The sequence below is a fragment of the Nematostella vectensis genome, chromosome 15, assembly GCF_932526225.1.
Source record: "Nematostella vectensis chromosome 15, jaNemVect1.1, whole genome shotgun sequence".
Lineage (NCBI taxonomy): Eukaryota > Metazoa > Cnidaria > Anthozoa > Actiniaria > Edwardsiidae > Nematostella > Nematostella vectensis.
The window spans coordinates 1,516,032-1,525,541 of record NC_064048.1 but is presented as its reverse complement, the minus strand read 5'-3'; the positions used below and the strand labels follow the sequence as shown (position 1 = coordinate 1,525,541).

The window sequence follows — 9,510 nt, the reverse complement described above, 5'->3', positions numbered from 1 at the left end:
TTTTGTATGCGCGTAAGGGCTGTCTCAGTACTATGCCCTTTTCTGTAGGCCGGCTGATAGATCTCATGCAAACCCCGCAATCAAGATGTTGGTTTAGTCTAATGGCAACAACTTTTTCCATTGCCTTCGACACAAATGGAAGGTTGGAGATGGGTCAAAAATGATTTTGTACCTCATGGTCCAAATTGTCCTTCTCAAGAATGGGATCAAGTACAGCTTCCTTTAAAGATAGTGGTACAACCGCCTTAGAAAAAGAAAGGTTGATTATATTTGTAATAAGAGGAAGAATATCTCCTTGGCAATCCCTTAAAATGGAACCAGGCAGGGGATCTAAGCTGCACGACTTGGGTATCATATTGCTTACCAAGGAAAAAAGTTCATGCACTGCAGTTGGAGAAAACTCACGAAGTTCAGGGATAGCATAGTTGCTTTGTGTTTGTTCAAAATTTAGAATTTGTTCATTGTTATAGGTTACTGTTGTTGGAAAACCTTCCCTTATTACTTGTACCTTGTTCGTGAAAAAAATTATGAATGTGTCTGCCAATACCCTTTTACAGGTATGAGATGGAAGTTTTTTGGCAGTATTGAGACTTAGCAATTTTTGAATTGTTGAAAATTGTTAATAGATGCTGGCAAGACTAAAATGAATGGGTTTAAGGGTATTGGGACATTTCTCGTTACTTGGTGATTCGGTTGTAAGGCGCGCAAGCGATCATCCGGGAACTTCACACTTTCAGGCGGGAAAATCAATTCATAGATCCGACGCGCGCCCGAATATCCAATCAGAAAGCAGCAAATAGAAGCCAGTGAAGTGCAACCCAAATGTCCCACAAAAGTCCCACAAATTGTACAACATGTCGGATGAGGAGTGCGAATCCTGAACTCGGGTTTATCTATAATATTGACGTTTATAGGGGTTTTCCTGCGACCTACATGATATAAATTTATTTGTTGTCCAAGCTTGGTGAAAATCTTGTAGAGAAGCATAGAAATAGATAACTACAAGTTTGGTTGTTGAATGGAAACGACACGAATCTAGCTCGAAATAAGTACGAAAACTTGGAAATGATAAGATAAAAGCGGTGCTCTCTTTGGTAGGTACTATGCGTTTATGTGCTTTCAAAGCTATTTTTGCCAACTTGCAGTGATTTAAGTGCGGGGAAAAGTAGAAGAGAATGCCGAATTCGCTCTTTACGCCTGACTTTTATGGGCAAACGTCAAGATTTACAGCAATAATACAAACGAGAGTCTCATTCTTATATTTAATTGAAGTTAACTACGATAATATCGAACACACGTTTAATAGTAGGACTTACACTGTTCTTGTATATATGTGGTTTGTTTGCTTTTTGTTTTTCGTTTCTTCGCAGAAATTTTACGTGTTTTTCTGCAATTTTAGTCCCAACTCTACACTAAAAGTGGCCGGTCAAAGAAAACAGGACTATCACTTTCTACGCTGACCGGAAGTTGCTTATTTTGCTTGTCCAGATTCGCAGAAAAATATCTGAAACCAATCTTTTTGCCGTCGATTGCCGACTTTTTGTGGGACATTTGTGGGACCACATGGCTGTTATTGCATCATCTCTTTCCTAATTGGCTATTTGTGCGCGCATGATTGACATGTCAGATCTATGAATTGGCGGGAAAACAATTTACTCGTGCGCGACATTTTTATCTCCTAAAACAAACGCCCGAAACTGGCGAGAAAAACGTAATAAACAACAAATAACGTATAATAAAAAAGCATAATTTTTCAACAAGGGCACTTTCTTAGCGACTCGAAGTGCCGATTTGAGCAAGAAAAGAGTTGTTTCAACACTGTTAAAAAGCGATTTTTTGGTATCAAAATTCTATCACATCATTCGCATCCGTAGATAATTCTACTTCCTGTTTGCGTTTCTAACTCTATGATCTTTGCGAAGAACAGACGCTCCGCGATTTTTTTAGGCAGAGAATATTCACCTAGTTGCCCTCTAATATAGATTTAGGCACTGCCTAAAAGCGGAGCCAGCATTGAACACCTTCTGTGTTGACTGATTGAGGTATTTTTTGGGGATCTAGGATCCTGCTCCTTACTCTGATTTATTTATTGTACCAACCAAATGGATCCAGACCTTATTCAATAATTTAAATTATACAGTACATCAAAGTTAACAAACACAATTCCTGGTGTGAATATGGCTGTCAAAGTTGTCAAGAGTCTAATGGTAAATTCTTATGTCCCATCATAGAAGTTTATATTTTTTTTAATCAAAACAATACTCCGAAAAGCTTTGCCCTTGTGCAGAATAGGTCATGGATGTAACAGCATTCCACAGATTTGAAATAATATATTTAGACTGTTTAGATGCCATACTGTAATTTTTATGTATTGATTTAGTGGCGATTCTCTCCTTCATTGGACCGAAAATATATCTCCTTTCATGCATTACATATTGGTGCACCCACCATTACCATATAATGGCCTTGTTGTTGGTGGCCTAATCCAAAATGAATGCAATGAAGAAAAAACAGATTGATTTTGGAAGCAAATCCTAAAAAAAAAAACATCTAAGGCATCACTGACAGTGCTAAAATGCTAACTTCTAATTTCAAACCAAACCCTTTCAGTGATCTATGTTAAGGGTAGAGAGGAAGGAAAGAATATCAATTGACTAAAAAATAGTCGATGGGGGAGGAGATATAAAGGGAATTGACTCAATTTGAAAGGTTTGTTGAAAAAAAATATAACAGTAATGAAAATAATTTGATTGAGCATTTCTTGACATTTCTCCTTATCTTAACCCTTTCATCACCACAGGCCTCTAAAGAGGCCATGTCTATTCTATCCAAGCTATGTGAACAGAATTCTATTATTGAAAAAGAACAAGGTTGTTGCTAGTGTTATACAATTTAAATATCTTGCCCTAAAAAACCCTTCCCTTAATAAAAGTTTCATTAATGTACATTTGTAAAGCTACATTATGACAAGCTTTGTCCTTGCGAAGAACAAGTAATGGATGAAACAGGATTTCAAAGATAGAATATAGTGTCAGACACAATTTTAATAAGATGCAATACTGAAGTTTTAATGTACCATTTTAAGTGGTGATTTTCCATCCCCATGGGAATCAATATCTACAAATATACATCCAGTAATGCATTATATTTTGGTGTTTTTTTAGAAACCCTGGATCCAACCATTCCAATAAAATAAATCTAAACCTTTAAAATAAATGTAATGAAAAAGGAAAGGAAATCCTAAAAAGAAGATATAAGTGAAAGTACTAAATGAAAATTTCTAATTTAAAAATCAAATCTGTTTATTAATTTATTTTTGGTGTAGAGGGGAAATAGCAAAGAGCATCAATTGCATAAAAATAGTCAACAGGGAGAAGGAAAGGAAGAAATATGACTCTTCTTTAAATGTTTGAAAAGAAAATATAATAACAATAATGTGATAATTTTATTCAGTACTTTCCTAAAATATCCCCTTTCCCATTATCTTTAGGTTGAGAGAAAACTGTTTTCGTTACAGATTTATTATTTAAAAAGCGAAATTATGTTTTTAGTTTTATATAATATAAGTATCTTGTTCTAAAAAAACCTATTGAGTGTGTACTGCTGAATCACATAGTCTAGTCATTTAAGCCCCCTCCCTTATGGTCCTGGGGAAGTCAGGGGTTAATGTGGGGTTTTAGATTACTTTTTAACCAGAATATATCAAGAGGGGTGGCGGTATTGACTGTTTTTGACTCTTAACTTGGAAACAGGCTTTTATAAAAGTCTAATCCCCCACCCTTTCCTTGGACCATGTGTGTGGGGGTATCAAATGACTAGTGAATAAGAACTCCCTACTGTCTTTCAGACATGTCTTTCAAGACATGGTTTTAAATTCTCATGTCTTCCAGTCTTTAGCATTCATCTTGGCCCTCAGGTAGTCCCTGGTTCATAAAAGAGTAACATTTCTTTCAAAACAATCTTTTCATCAAGACATTTATAATCTGAATAATTTCCACAAATATTTGAAAAAATAATAATAAACACATGAGATGTAAGATGCAGACAATAACAATACATATTGGCAACAGGGGTTGAATTTTGTTTTGTTTTTATCATCGGTGAGGAAAATTTCTCTTGTAAGTTGAAAAAGTTGCTGTATCTTCTAAGGATATGTATCTTCTTAGGACTAAGAGCACAGGATATAAAGACAAGAACGGTCTTCTTTACCAGTATATGACAAATGCAACACGATATTGGTTAGCCTTTATGAAATATTTCAACAGAATCAACAATAAAAATAGAACAAAGAATGTCAAAACAAAAGGTGTTATGCTCATTCTCAAAGCAAACAAAAAGGACAACAAAAATCCCAATAACTGTCATATCCTCAATAGACAAAAGAAATCGTCGTCTGAAACTCACCTTGCATTTTGTCGCTTTCTTGTGGTTTTGTTCGCTTTTTAATGTGGACTATTACTTACTTAAATTTACTAGCAAAAACCAGACATATCCTTACATAAATTTTGGCGTGAATGAATGTTAGTAGATCTCCTCTAGTTGACTTTATCCTTAAGTCACAAAATTTGAGGCAAAAAGAAATAATCAACGCATGACAAGAACTTTTCCCTTGCTTGTGCTTGAAGACTTGCGGCTAAATGCAGGAATCGATCCAGTTTCTGATTGGTCAAGAGAACAATAGTCTTCCGACGGTATGCCGATACCCACCGAGCGGTCATCGGACAAACATCGTTAAAGTTGTTGTTTGTTTGATGATACTTTACTCTTCTATTTTGCGTTTTGTGGCACGAGCAAAGATGTTAGACATTTGAAAATACCTTTTTTTACCATCCTCGAAGGATCTTTTGTCCATTGTCTCTTCACTTTGAGGTTGGAAAAAAGAAGCTGAGTATCAAGACTTTTGTGCACACGAGGTGAGTTCGATAATTAACAGATTTAAGGTATCACAATATTTGAACACGTTGCTTATATCATATAAGTTAATAGGATTGTTAGCTGTTATAAAAGATCAGTTCCCAACCTGCATAGTAGAGAACCTATGAGTGTAAGTGGCGAATAGCTCCATTTCATCGATCAAGATCGATTTCTGTATTACTGAAAAAGATCCATTCCTTTTTATCGCCCCCCAAAATTGAGTAAGGTTGTATTTTATATGTTTCTATCTTAACTTTAAGTAGTATTTTGATAGTTATATTTCTTTTTTCAAAATGATAAGGTTTCAACGGTAAAACAGTAAGGTCAATTTTTTTGGATACCGGATCGATTTCTGCAGGGAAGATCCACAGACCACAGCACTAAACACTAATATCGTACTACTCATGTATTTGTATCCATTCAAGACATGCAAACCTCTCAGCTTTGGCCAGGCATTTAATTTCAAGCAAAAACTTGTTAAAATAATGTCTCAATTATATGGCAGTCTTCATTTTAATTACCCATTGTCCCCTACACCAGTCTGTACAGGACGTAGCATCAGCCTACAGTAGGATAATTGGTATTGAAGATATGTATCCATCAAGGTGATAGCAACTACTCTTCAACCAAATAGTAGCTTGGGTTTTTAGACAATTTCAGTGCGAACAAGGATTAATAGCAGAATTGTCACCCCGTAACAATTCTCAAATCAAACAACCAAACACTTAGAAATATTATAAACAGGATTATACAGAACAATATTCAAATAAAACTTGTAAATTCATGCTCGATGAAGTTCAACCTAATTTCCTTCAATTTTATGAGGTTGCCATTGCCTATGCATGCTGGGACCCTAGTAATAAAGTATTGGATAGACTGCTATACAAGTTCCTGCTTTTTCGATGCAGACTCTAGGCAGTCCTTGCTGCCTTGATAGTGATGACATTCTCATTGGCGTTTCCCCTACCAAACACTGTTGTTTTCGCCTTCGCAAGATCTATGCAAATAAAGCTCAAATATGTGATTTTATTTTTGTCGATGGGAGGCAAGTGGGAAGAGCTTGATTACACAAAACGTATATTTTTACAATATGTAGTTGAATTGCCAGCGACTGTTTTCTGCAATGTAAATCAGAGAAAAAAACGCACATAATTTTTGCTATTACCTATTTCGAAACTGCCAGTCGGCAGGTCTGCTGATTTAACATCACTCTGTTTATCTTCAGGAAAAACCTAAGCAAAACGTAATATAAATTGAAATATACTTTGCAAAAAATTGGAATAGTGTCGAATAGCATAGTGTGAATTATATCTTACTTACAGATGTCTCTTTTTCATAGAGAAGTATGTACGCCCTACTGGCTCGCACTTGGGCAAGGCGGACCAGCTGGACCTGTAACACACAAAGCGGATTGAAGAAATACTAATACTGCAAAAAGTGAGATTAAGTGCCATATTTAGATACTAGTTTAGATACTAGTTCGGTTTTCCTTCCAACTTAGCTATACGAAGCCATCCATGTACATTGTCAAAATGTCATGTTGGGTACAATTTTTGCTTATAAGTGAGAGTGGCATGTTGTAATTATTCCTCTTAAATTGAAGCTATTGTGAGATTTTTTATTCTTTCAGAATAATATTTTCAACTAAATACCCATATATATTATACATACAATTGCATCGTCTAGTCTGAACCACTGTCTATCTTTCAAACAGTAGGTGACATAGTGGCCATTCATACAAGTCTACCGCTGTGGACAGGCACTGCCTTCAGAGCATACAAGCTCTTCTATAAAATAAACAAACTTTAGGACTCTTGTCAAGTTACAAATATTCCGAAAATCTGAGACAACTTCGGAAAGGAGGGAGAGGGGGTTAAGGGAAGGGCAAAAGAAAATTGAAAAAATGAACCATGTCTTTTTGTGTGTAGATATTGTGCCAAGATGTTAGAATAAAAGCTGCAAATATATTATGTGGTGTGAAGTTCTGTCTATATGGATAGTGGATGAGTGGGGAGGGGACACCTATCCAAGATTTACTTTTTTTATTTAATTAAGTCATTTGTATAAGAGGGTTTCTAATTAGAGACCACCCCAAATTTCCTTTTTTGCCGCTCCATTACCAGATTACCTGGACAAGCTAGATACCCATCTTAACTAAACAAAATAGGAAAATCTAATTTTTAGGTCTCAGGTTTGACGACGCCTTGACTGTGGTAGTACATATTTTTTTTTTCTGAAATTTTATTATTTTAAGTAGTGTAACTTATAGTTTTGTTGGTAAGAGGATTCTGAAAGAAAGAGAAGATGTGTTGCACGCCTTGAAACAGTTAGAAAACTATTAATAGTTTTCAGCCACCCATCCACGTGACACTTGGATCACGGTCCAGTGTGTTGAGCAAACCAACAACGACAACCGTAACTTTAATTTAGGTGAGTCCTGAAACATGTATCTCCAAATTGTGACACAATTTAGGCAGCAACTACAGGCAGAACATCTCAAGTTTTCGGTTTAAACTTTGTTTTTTATTCTTGTGACATATGGTTTTCGTATAGCGTTACATGTTCAGAGGTCAATATTTTGTAATATGTCGAACTTTTTACACAGAAAACTTAAAACAAAATCTCCCATAGAACCAAACTCTTCGCAAAATCACACATCTCTCAAGAAATTGCGCCTAAATACAAAATGTAGAGCTATATATACGTGTGACATCAATGGTACCCGTTAACTAAGAATGAGTGAATCGCGCTATTACTATAAGCTTATACTATGGTGATTGTCTTACCTTTGCACATTTGGTGTCTTGCTGTTATATCATTTATAAAACATTTCGAAGAAAACAGGAACTGGACAACACTGTTAATGTAACAAGTGTTGCCTAGATTTTTCAATCCCCGTATCATTCTATCCGATTTCTTTGGTTTATACTGAAGAGAGGTTTTTTGACAGTAAATTTGAAAGTGGCGCGAATCTCAAGAACAACAATACTATCTCCACTCCCCTCACTTACGAAAAGTCCTGCTACCCCTCCCCCGTGAAAAGCAAACACGCAGACACTAATCTACGTAATAACACTTTTAATACCAGAAATCAAATACAACTGCTTAAATAACTGACAATGGAGCGTAGAATAGTTGAAAATCGAGAAGTATAAGTAAATCATTTACCTTTTACCACAACGATTCAGAGTTCAAAGTCACTTAATAAGCTTAGTGCAAAATATCGCCTCTTTTGTAGTAGAAATTTCTCTATTTCCTTCCTCACATCAAGCTATCAATTCTGGTGATCGAATGCTAAAGAAAATAGAGGATTTGCGGTCTAAAAAGTGAATAAAAAGACCAAACACAGACAACACTTGTGCCGCGTTTTCAATAAGACTGCAGAACTGCATATCGGCTTCGGTCTCACTTCGGTCCGCGCGAAAGAATGCCATTGTTCTCTCGACCAATCAGGAATTGGATCGATTCCTGCATTTAGCCGCAAGTGTGCTTGAAGTTTAGCCGCCATTACGGGGCCGAGTGAGGCCTGGGAGTCGCGCGGCTGACTGACTGGCTGGCTGGCTGGCGAGTGACACCACAGGGTACCCGCGCAATGACCACAAAACCAAGTCGCATAGTTATACCATATTTCTATACCTATGGAGCTCCGCGCTGGCTCCGCTATAAATCTACGTATCGATTTCCCGATATATTGAAAATTAAAGAAATTATACAAATAAGAGGGGGAAAATAAAAATTGTGTGAAAATTTTATTATTTGGAAGAATCGAAACGCATACGTAACTTTGTAGGCACACTCCCGAATAATGTTATATAGCTACATTTATTATTGCAGATGCTTCAACAGCTAAGATTATAGAATTTGTCTGTTGTGACGTCATGTGATGACGTCATCGCCTGATTACGTCATCAAAATTTAAAGATTCATACACAATGATACCATGCCTAAATTCATTCCATTTCACAAATGTTTGGGGAATTTATAAAGTCTTGAAGTTTGCCTAGCAACGGCCCACAGAGAAATGTCCCAACACCCTTAAAGTATGCGTATGCGAATACTATGAGGGTAAATGGCGTTCATGAATGAGATTAAATGGGGTCATTGTAAATGGGGATAGATGAAATTAAATGAGGATGGATGGGGATAAATGAGGAGGGATAAGGGTGAATGAGGATAGCTGGGGATGAATGTGGATGAACGAGGGTAAATGGCGATGAATGAGGATGTATAGGGTGAATGAGGATTGTTGGGAATGAATGAGGATAGATGAGGGTTAGTGGGGATGGGTTTTTAGGTGAACGAGTATTTTTAAGTGAATGGGATGACTTGGGTAAATGTAGATGGTAAGGATTCGGTGGGGATGAGTGAATGTGAATGAGGAGTGAGGATGGATGAGGGTGAATGAGGATTGATTAGGGTGTATGAGGATGGATGAGGGTGAGGAAGGATGAATGAGGATGGATTAGGGTGGATGGGGGTGAATGGGGATTGACGAGGGTGAATGAGGATGGATGAGGGTGGATGAAGATGGATGAGGGTGGATTGGGGTAAATGAGGGTGGATTAGGATGGATGAGAATGGATTAATATTGATAAA

At 36.7% G+C, this 9,510-nt stretch overlaps 1 long non-coding RNA gene across 1 annotated transcript; it reads left to right on the top strand.

Moving 5' to 3' along the window:
* Nucleotides 1-4,702: 4,702 nt before the first annotated feature.
* LOC116605663 lies at nucleotides 4,703-6,881 on the top strand. The gene is made up of 3 exons (XR_004291607.2): nucleotides 4,703-4,913; nucleotides 6,254-6,351; nucleotides 6,629-6,881. It is a non-coding gene; the product is annotated as an uncharacterized LOC116605663 (long non-coding RNA).
* The last annotated feature ends 2,629 nt before the right edge of the window (nucleotides 6,882-9,510 follow it).